General features: G+C 37.8%; 1 protein-coding gene across 1 annotated transcript in view; it reads left to right on the top strand.

Moving 5' to 3' along the window:
- The first annotated feature begins 7455 nt into the window (after positions 1 to 7455).
- LOC142099212 (calcium-activated chloride channel regulator 1-like) overlaps positions 7456 to 11593 on the top strand; it is a 46666-nt gene continuing 42528 nt past the window's right edge. The window contains exon 1 of the mRNA XM_075182433.1: positions 7456 to 7513. The gene's annotated coding sequence lies outside the window, so the exon portion shown is untranslated. The remainder of the gene's footprint in view (positions 7514 to 11593) is intronic.

The raw sequence follows: 11593 nt of genomic DNA, 5'->3' as shown, positions 1-11593 counted from the left end.
CGAGCTAGATGAGAAATCAAATGTAATGTCCTCTAGAGAACAATCTATAGTCTCTGGTCTGTTTCGCAGTAACCCCTGATAATTGGAACTCTTTCGGTTCTCTAATTTGAATATGGCAGTTATCTATTTCTTCCTCGATTTGAAACAGGAATTCAACCACTATCCTAATGCGGTTCCCTGTATAAATTGATAGGAGAGTGAACTGCTCTCTACCTGTTATATGTTACTAAATCTCGGGGTTGGGCAAATTGCTATGTTAGCGATCAGATAAATATGCCGCCAATAGAATAAATGAATTGTAATGAATAGTTGTACAGAGAGGAAACAATTCACAGCCAAACGCTGATGCGTATTTCATTTCTTGATTTTCCTATACTTTTTAAGTATTATTTATTATACTATCACTACTTTATTTTATTGCTTTGTGTTTTTAATATGCACTTTTCAGCTTTCAGACCTGGATTTGCAAATCAGCGCTAATAAATTGTGGGGCTCATTTAGAGCTAAGTGCAATCAAAGAAACACTTTAAAAAATTGTACTCTTACCTGATCATCATCATCAATAGCTTATACATTTTTCTCACTGGCCGAGCACACAAGCTGTTTCCAGGCATATTTGGAGATGTGGTCTACTCAGAATAGTCCTGTCTTTCATTAATAGGGTACTATTTAGTATATATTGTTTTCTTTACAGAGCATGTTTTATTTTTGTTTTATATTATTATGTGTTAACATTAAAACAGCTGAGGTTATCATTGTTTTACTCAATAAGAAAAACTATACAATCATGTTACTTTTTAAAAGAGTAATGTTTACCATAACATTCCTTTACAACTCTTGTAAATCTCTTATTTTTTTAAAACAAAGTTAATTAAAAATGGTTCATGCAGTCAATTGTCCATATTCTGAATATTACAGCAAGAGCTCACAAAGCCCAACATAGCTTTCTGACCAGAATACAAGAAAATATATAATAAAAACATTTTCCATTCATATAATTTCCTATAGTAATTTATGTTTGATGACTATCAGATGAGATCAATATAAGGAAGCAATACTTCACTAGCATAGGGCTGGCTAGTATATGTATTTTTAAATCCACTAAGTCATTGCACCATACATTGCTCACTTTAATGGAATGTTGTATTCAAAAGTGATTCATTAGAAAGAGAAATACATAAAATCAGTATATGATACTTCCTTAGTAAAATAAGGGCAATGTCATGTATGAGAAGGGTTCTAATCTACAATAAGGCTGTGAAAACATGTGAGCTTGTGAAGGTACAGGTCGACTCTGACACTTTAGAACACATCTGTCTCCACAGTTCTAAGTGTGCATCACAGCAACAGATCTCAAGAAACAGAAGCATGGCAGTCGGGTTGGTCAGACTAAGTTAGCAGCACTTTGACCAACAAAGGACAATACAAAGCTTGAAAACAAGACTCCTTCCACTCAGTAGAGTATGACACAAATGAGGCAGCTAAGACTTAAATATAAGATAAGCCCCCCTACTGTGAGGAAGAGGTTGGAGTTATCAATTCCTTATTTTGGAATTTAATCACTTCCTCGCCTGTGTCAGCCTTTCATCCTGTCACATGCTTCCCCATTAGAGTATGGTTTTGAAACCATCCGAGGCGGAAACCCTGTGCAGAATACAAAGTATACACTAAGTTTCATGCACCCTGGGAGACGGCATATCTCGAAAGAGAAGAGCTGGAGGCCCAGGTACCATCTGGTCAAGCAAAAATATTCATAATATTTTCCAATACACATTTGCCTTGTGGTCAAACACTGCAAATACACATCATAAATAGACATTTGTTGTTAATTGAATTTAAAACACTTAATGGTACTTGTGATTCCCTCTACTTCCTGACCTTATGCAACCTCTCTGGCTGGTAAAGCAGAGCATATTTTCTTTCGTTATATAAGGTATAGCACCTCATACATATTATTTGTCACTTCAACGAAATGGTTGCTTGTAGCAAGTGACAGTTCAGGTATACGATATGGTAACCAGTTCCCTAGTAGACTGTCATACATTTACCTTACCATTAGCTTGCAATCTTCCACTAGAGAACAGCACAAGGAAACCAAACTGTATCATCATTATCAGCAGCATTTATTTATATAGCGCCACTAATTCCACAGCGCTGTACAGAGAACTCCCATCAGTCCCTGTCCCATTGGGACTTGCAGTCTAAATTCCCTAACACACACACACACACACACACACACACACACACGTCAAATTGTTAGCAGCCAATTAACTTACCAGTATGTTTTTGGAGTGTGGAAGGTAACCGGAGCACCCAGAGGAAACCCAGGCAAACACGGGGAGAACATACAAACTCCTGACAGATAAGGCCATGGTTGGGAATTAAACTCATGACCCCAGAGCTGTAAGGCAGAAGTGCTAACCACTTAGCCACTGTGCTGTAGAGGGGTAACTCTATTTGGCAATTAATTTATTTGCCATGATATATGCTTCTCTTCATATATATTTTGTACCTGCATGTAGTTGGATCTTTATGGTCCTTTCTTGTTAAATTTGATGTTCTTCAGGATTCCTATCCTGAACCCTTAACCAATGAAGAATGATCTTAGTATTTTCTATGTGTACATTGTGACATCCTCACTGTTTTCCTTCAATTCAAACTGTATATAAACAGGCCACTGGATACAGGAACTCTCTCTCACTGCACAGAATGCAGGATTGATGAGATGTTACTGGATCCACTGTGCACGCCTATGTATTGGTTATACTTTGTTATATTTTACTACTTAAATCTCTTTGTGTTTTGGAACCACACTGACCGCGTTGGACAATCTTTATTGGTGAGGATAGTAACAGACATTACAGTTTGGGGACTCATGAACAAGACGCCACATTACTCAAGGATTCGTAAAACCTACGATTTCGGTTTACCAACAAAGGGTGGAGACGCTTCATAAACAGATGAGAACACATTCAGTGTTGCTAAACTGAATATCTGCTTTGTGTAATCTAAGGGGTATTGGTGAGAATCTAGGGGCAAGAATGAAGAATTGTTTCTTTTACATGTCATTTTGAGAATCAGACGTGGTTTGTTGCATAGCATGCGCATATATTCCCTGTACTATATTGCCACGTGTGTAAACGGTTATATTGATAGATAGTACTGTTGGATTTTACATTGAAAGGAATTGTTTAAACTTCTGAGTATTATTTTCTGAATTCCTATCCTAAACTACACCAAACTACACCATACCTGCAAAAAGGCACACAGCCTATTCCAATACTAAATCCATACTTGCCCACTCTCCCGGAATGTCATGGAGGCTCCCAAATTCCAGGCAGGTCTTCCGGACTCCCGGGAGAGTAGGCTATTCTCCTGCATTCTGTCCGTCCTGCCCACTTCTTAGTGAAGTTGGCAGGATGGAAGCATCTATAACACGATTCGTGGTGAATCACGTCATGCTGGCAAAATGATGTTTTTGCCTAATGGCGTCGGGAGAGGGGCAAATTATACTACTCTCCATGCCCCACTCCCTTCTATCCTCACACTTCAGCTCCCCTCGAGGATCGCCCAGAGGGGAGGTATAAAAGTTGGTAAGTATTAGTAAAGAATTGAGACTATGACCTGTACTTTGCCCAAACCTGCAGCCTTTCTACCATAATTTAATGGCCATTGGTAAGTTGGAAGTTCAGTGGACTTTATAACATTGCTTGGGCCAGAGTAAATTTTGCTTTATGCTTCTACTTGATTAGATGCATGATAGGACATGATAGGCCAGAGGAGAAACTATTAGCAGGGGAGCACGTAATAGCATACTGCAGCGTGATGCTGGAGGGAGCAAGGCCAGCATATACAGGGTAAATCTAATGCTTAATAAGTTTACCTTCCCTGTGACAAGCACACTTGCCTCCATAGCATCTGTTACATTATCTGACACTATGATAGTAGCATGCATGGTACAGTACAAGAATAGTGCAGCCTAAGGGTGTATTCACATTTCTCTGTTTTCACCTGCTCTTGTGAAAATCAAATCAATGAAAGAAATGGATATTAGCTCCCACTAAATAAGTGGTCAACAGATTAAACATTTCTCAATGAATTTAAGATATTCTGGGATACTTATCTTGTGTATCACAAACACGAATTAAGGGCCCTTTTCTTTTGAATGTGTTAAAAACTGTGTACTCCCTTCTCTAGAAATTTCAAACATGATATTGCCCACACCCTATTAGATACATACCACATCTGCTATCTGTTCTTAGGAAAGATTATGTGTAAACAACTGCTATATAAATGGTATTTCCCAGAAGTTTTTTATGAAGTGTAAAGTATAGTAAAATATTTGCACATTGTCAATAAGGAATAAACTAAACCTTGCGCCTGGCGTGAGAAGGAAAACTGCTGCCCTCTAGCACTCAATTTTAACCAAATGAACCTAAAATATTCATAAACTGCGCCCCCCCTTCAGCGTTGGGCCTCTTTAGCAAAGCCCTATTTACGGCCCTGCTCTCCATCCTACACACATGAGCCTAAATAAGGACATAACACAGTCAAAAGGTGGGATTCTGCCTCAGCACTGCCATGTATCATGCTGTAAACATTCTAGTGGGCACATCATTGACTCAAAGGGTTGTCATGTACAAAGTGTCACTGAAGCAATTTCTCCTACAACTTGTTTGCAGAGTTAAATAAAATTTTCCCCATGAACATCAAAGTCCACCAGTCCATCCAACATTTTACTGCTGAGAAAAGTTACACACATACCATACTTGATAACATGCACACTGGTGAGCTCTTAGCGGCATTGGTTCTATTTATAACATGGGGAAATCTCCATGTTATAAATACGACCAGTGTCGCTAAGAGCTCACTTTGCAGCGGAGCTCTTAGGAGCTAGTTTTTGCAAAGAATTCATGAATGTATTACAGATGAAGGCCGTGGATGTATTTGGTTTTCTATTTTGCAAGCAAGGATCGTTTGATCCATTACAAATGAGACCCTGGAAGTAGATCAGCAATAAATATGGTGAATGACCACAAATTCAAGATGTTTATATAGGTTAAACACACTTATATAAAACCTTTTTTGCTCTGCGCTGGTGTGAAACTAACATAGTATAATAAAACAACACAATGACTTGATCACAATGAGAAAATCTAAAAAAGAACAAGGGTTTCTCGGAGACATTAAACATAAATCCAAAACAATAACACCAGCAATGATATAAGGACTTATTTCAAATTTATATTCTTATATTTCATTCATCTCAAAAAAGAGGAATAATTTCTATAATGGTCACTAAATCCATATAAGTACAATTAGAATATAATAGATATAAAAATAATAATAGTAAATAACAACTACTGTTATAGATAGCAAAAAAATTAATAAACTATATTTCACTTTATCTGGGTTTCAAACTTCAGACCCTTCAAGTGAGATCACATTATCTTATTGTTGGCTTTCAACTCATTGAGCCACCTGTAGGCTCTAGTTTTTAGGGACCTGATCGTTCTTCCCACTGATAGCACATTACAATTATACCTGAGGATGTATATCACATACCTCATATTATAATTTATAAATCCTTTCATATAATGTTGTGCCTTATTAAACATAAAAATATGTATCTTGTTGTAATATGTTGGCAGGCTAATCTGGAACCCCCACATTTATAGCAAGCATCTGGTTTCAGTGGGAGCCAGCTAATTTCCTTTCCTCCTCTTACACAAGTAGATTCCGGTAGTACCCTGGGTGCTAAAATATTTTTATATTCAAACCTATTTTTAAAATTCACCTTAGGCTTTAGTGGAAGAATGGTTTTTAGAAGGGGATCCTGTTGTAATATCCTATAATTGTTGATGATTATCTCCTTGATCTCTCTAGATTTTGTATTGATCCTTGAAACAAATGTTTCTCCAAAGGACTCGTACACATCTTGTTTCCTGTATTCCCAGGGCTATTCAAAATGTCTTGTGATATATATGTAATCTCAGTCTTAGGCCTGGATGATTTCAAGAATAACACACTACCTCTATCTATTCAATTTACTTTCCTAAAAGCTTTCTCTAGGATGTATAGAGGATATCCTCTAACCTGTAAGTTTTGCATCAACTCTTTGGCTTGTATCTGAAACATTTCAAATGAGGAACAGTTTTGTCTGAGCCTTAATAGCTGGCCCTTAGAAATGTTGTTTTTCCAAGGTTTATAATTAGAACTATTATAATGTAGATTTGTCGTAATGCATACTTTCTTCCTATAAGTCATGGTGCTGATGGTTGAACCAACAACCCTCAAGAAGAGGTCCAAGAAATCCATATTAAGAGTGTGAAATTGATGAGTGAATTTCAAAGTATAATCATTTGTATTAAGTGCCTTGAACAAAAGAAAATGCCTGTGCTTCATCCCCTCTCCAAATAATACATTTTCAAAATAACAACCTTAGAGGACCAGGTCCGCCCCTCAACTCGGCTCCCCACACATGGGTGTCTTCAAAGCCAGTGCATGAAACAGGTCCCCATGGCTGTTCCAATCACCTGTAAATAAAATGAGGTCAAAAGTAAAATAATTGTGTGTAAGAATAAAGTGAATGGAATCTATCAGAAATTGTCAGTGGGTATCCGTAACAGTCGAATCTTCAGTTAGGACATTTTCAATAGTTTAAATCCGTAACTCATGAGGCATATTGCCATATAATGCTCGCGCATCCAGAGTAAGAAAAGCATAATCGCTCTGCCACTGGACAGTGGTGAGGAGGTTCAATAGGTGTACATAATCTCTGAGATATGATTTTAAGTATTTAACTTTAGGTTGCAGGAAAGCATCAACATAGAAGACAGTGAGGATCTGAGGGACTCTATACCCAAAATTATAGAACAACCAGGTGGGGTGTTTAAATATTTGTATATTTTGGGTAAATGATAAAAAAAAATTGCAGTGATTGGATGATCTGAAAATAATAAATGGAATTTCTCTGATGCGATAACCTTCATTTAAAGGTCACTCTCCAAGAGAGTTCCAAATTCTTTCTGAAAAGTCAGTGTTGGGTCTTTATTTAGAACCATATACAAAGAAATATCAGTTAACTGTCTATATGCTTCCATATAGTAGTCCTCACAATCCTAAATTACAATTCCTCCTCCCTTATCTGCCCCTTTACTTACTATAGACAAATCTTTCTTTAGCTGTTTTAAAGCTGTTTGTTCAGCCACTGTCAAATTGTGATATTTATTCTTAGGTTTTGAACACAATTCTCTAAGGTTATTCATATTTTTTGTCACAATTTTATTAGCAAATTTTTTTTGCCATTCATTCAATAAAGCAACAAATATTTTAGGAGGTTATTTTGGCTTGTATCTGTATTTGCTCTCACCCAACAGAAAGGATGAAGATACAGAAAGGGGGAGTGTCCTTTAGGGACACATGTTACCTGGTTGTAACTTGTATCAAGGCAGATATATAACCCTGTTCAGGACTGTGAGTTTGTCTGTGTTCTACACTGCAGCTTGTTGAGGTAAGTGTCTTAAAGAATGAAGTGTATTACCACAGCGCAAGATCATTGTACTGTTAGTATTATTATTAGCTACCTGATCTTCTTAAAACTATTTTACTTTTAATGTGTACGTTTTTTAATTACTATAATTACAGTTTTTATTCCCACAGACTTTTTGTCACAGTCTTTAATAGTACAAAGCAGTTATCTCCATATATTATATAGATGGCATATATGTTTTTAAAAAATGTACATTATCATCCACATGGAGTTTACAATTATTCTCTACAGCTCTTTACAAGTTTTCTGTAATAAACAGTGATTTATTTGTGGATAAATAAATAAGTTGAACTTAGATAAACAAGAAGTACAACTGCAAAGTTTATGATTTATGCTGGGAGGACATACAAAAGAAGTGCTGGGCATGTGTTCCTGTGTGTTCCAGCACAAATTAAGCCCTGGTAGTTAAATATAAGGAATATGTAAGGGAATGTAATAATAATAATGATGATTATTATTATATAATTACACATAAAATGATCTTGCACAAAGACAAGTACGGTGGTGATAAGAATACTGAACAGACTGTTTAAAGAAAAAAAACAAAACTTACTCTGGCTCAAATTTATAGAGCAATGTAAGGCAGGTGTTTAAGAGCTCAATCGCTCCAGTGCTAACATAGGAGAAGTGAAAAAGGAACACTCATCTCATCACAGAGGAGCAATTATACTCCGAGAAGGTTCTATGTAATGGGATGAGTCTTCCTTCTTCACTTCAGTGTTAAAACATGGGACCAATTGAGCCCTATGAACGCCAGTACTTTTCTAGCTAGAATAGCGCTGGGTTGAACTTGTCAACTTACCTTTCCAAGCCAGGATTTGTAGTAAATACTGTATAATGTTTGTCTGCAACATTGCCCAAAGCATTACACTTCATCTGAAAATGTGTCTTCTTCCAATTGTGCCTCTTGGTGCCATCTGTTCCCAAGGTAAATGATGCACGCGCACCCAGCCGTTCACATGATGCAAAACACCTGTGATTCCTGAGATCTGGACACCTTTTCCATTGCTCCATGGTCTAGTTCTGGCACTCACTGAACATCGTAGGTGCTTTCGGCGGCGGTGGGCACAGGTCAGCATTGGCACTCGGACTGATCTGCGGCTATACAGCCCAATGCACAGCAGGATGCGATGCACTGTGTATTCTGACACCTTTCTATCATAGCCAGCATTAACTGTTTCAGCAATTAGTGCTACAGTAGCTCTTCTGTGGGATTGGACTAGGCGGGCTAGACTTCACTCCTCATGCGCATCAATGAGCATTGGGCACTCATGACCCTATCACCAGTTCACTAGTTGTCCTTTCTTGGACCACTTTTGGTTGGTACTAACCACTGCATACCTGGAACATCCCACAAGACCTGCCGTTTTGGAGATGCTCTGACCTAGTCGTCTAGCATCACAATTTGGCCCTTGTCAAAGTCGCTCAGATCCTTACGCTTGCCAATTTTTCATTCTTCCAACACAAGAAGTTCAAGACTTGTTCACTTGCTGCCTAATATATCCCACCCCTTGACAGGTGCCATTGTTACAAGATAATCAGTGTAACTCATTTCACTTGTCAGTGGTTTCAATTTTGGGATCGGTGTATGTACCTGACTATTTGTCACTCGATTTTCTGAAAAATATATATAGCAAATGTTTTCATATGGTGCTGTTCCCTGTTTTGCGTGTTAATGTGCACATTTTCATTTTTATATTATAATATTGATTTCTAACATTCATTTAATGTACCCTAGTTAAAATGTGTGTGTTTTGTTCCATTTTTTTTGTGTAGTTTGTTTAAAATGTTTAAGCTACATTTTGTACCTTGTTTATGTTTTAGACATATTTAACTTTACAAATGTTCCTAGCAAACAGTTGGTTGTTTTGTTATTAAACAAGTGCATTTCCAGTAATGTGAAATAGAAAGTACGCCCTCTTTTACATCTGTGCTATTACCTATTAGGACATAAGTAACAATCATCTAGTCCTCAACAAGTCCTAAAATTTGCTGAATTTAATTTAATGTGACAAATAGCACATAACACATTTTACTTACACTTACATATTTTCAACAACAATAAGCCAATATGAACAACCCATGCATGAAAAAGTAAGTACATTACATGATTCACTAGCTTGTAGAACCACCTTTAAAAGCAATAACTTGAAGTAACGGTTTTCACAACAGTCTCTTACTTCGTATTGTACAAATGTTTGCCCACACTTTATTGATATTTGAAAGTGTTTATTTATGGACGGCTCTCTTATGGTCCAACCACAGCATCAAAGTGTGGCTGGGGTCTGGACTTTGACTTGGCTATTTCAGAACTTTTTGTTTTTCAGACATTCAGTTATAGATTTGACTATGTGCTTAGAACATAGTCCTGTTGCATCATCCACTTTCATCCATTTTCCCTCTAGAATGCTTTATACTATAATGGACTCAAAGGTCCTGATACATGAAGGGATGTAAACGGCCAGACCATACGCAACAGAGCGCAGCCATGTTCCATTCATCTTCAAACGCAAAGCACACTTACTACAGTCTGCGATTTCAGGGAGGGAATGGGCGGGGAAAGGGCATTTGGCCAAAGTCAGTGTACACTAAGTGCGTTACAAATTTGAGCTCACGCAGCTGCATCCGATTCAAGATCTGGGCATCTTAGAGCTGCTGTTTTTCATCTGTATCTCTTGCTCCAGCGACAGGGCTAGTCTAAGTGCCACTTAGTAATGATCATGGCTATGTGTTTATGCTATAACAGATGTATGCAATTAGTAGCAACTGTAGAAATGTATTTTACCTACAGACGACAATAAGATCATCTTAATAAATGTATTTCAAGGAAGGAAATGTAAAAAAAAATGTGAAAATATTTTATTTTTTATTTTTAATGTTTTGCATTGTCTATATTATTATTAGGTGACATTAATGCAATATTTTTTTTTCTGAACTTTCTTTTGAGAATTTATATTCCACATAGGTATTTGACATATCCTTTAATGTCCTGTGTAGTAGAGCAGAGCAGAGCTACACCCATAATTATCAACACACATATCTTCAGATTCACTCCCTGTTGAATTTGGGTGTGCACACATCCAAATTACGTACATTCTGAAACAGACGCACATTGTGCTCAATATGTATCTCTTGAAGAATCAGGCTCAAAGAGTGTGAGCAGTTCAGGTCCTGTAGCTGCAAAACAACCCCAACCATCACCCTTCCACCACCATGCAGTTGTTATAAGGATCATGTGGTCATACATTGTGTTTGGTGTTCCTTATATCATTGTGCAGTAGGACCTAATTAGCCCATTTTTGCAGCTTTGCAAACCTAAGCCTCTAAAATACTTTTTTTGCAGGTTGGAGAGGCTACTCCTGTCTAACCATCCATGATAACCATATTTGTTCAGTGTTTTTTCTGGTGGTAGCACTATGAACTTTCACATTTACTCTGTTGAGAGAGGTATGAAGATCCATAGATGTAACTTTAAACTGCCTAACAGCCGATGCTCTCCCTTTTCTACTACCCACCCCCTTTTCCTTAAAATAAAGACATGAGATTTGTTTGGCGAAAAAAGAGGTCACAGCTTTATTTTACACTCAAACTTTTGAATGGTGGCAAAGAAAAAATCAGTGCATCCATCAGATCCAGCTATAACCATAATTATCAAAACCAATAAGAGGGGGTCCTCATTACCACATGGCGCCTCCAGGCCTACGGATCCCACCACCCTGGCTTCTTACAAGACCCCCATAAGAGTGGTATTGAGCATTCCAACCGCACTTTCAAAGGGAGGTATTCCCATGGCCACCATTTGGCGCCTCCCATGGCCGCTGACTGCAGTGCTTTTCCACCAACGCTAGGTTCCCCTGCCTGGAACCACAGCCTGCCACCACTAACACCTCGCTATGACCTTCATAACCTTGCCAATGAGCCAAATATCTCCTCAACCCCTGATCGTCCTCATCATCATTTATTCATACAGCGACAGCAAACTCTATACATACTTTGGCTTGTTAATTCGAATCCTGACATGCCTGACCACACAGCCAACTA

Source organism: Mixophyes fleayi, chromosome 8, assembly GCF_038048845.1.
Source record: "Mixophyes fleayi isolate aMixFle1 chromosome 8, aMixFle1.hap1, whole genome shotgun sequence".
NCBI lineage: Eukaryota > Metazoa > Chordata > Amphibia > Anura > Limnodynastidae > Mixophyes > Mixophyes fleayi.
This window is presented reverse-complemented; position numbering and strand designations above follow the sequence as displayed.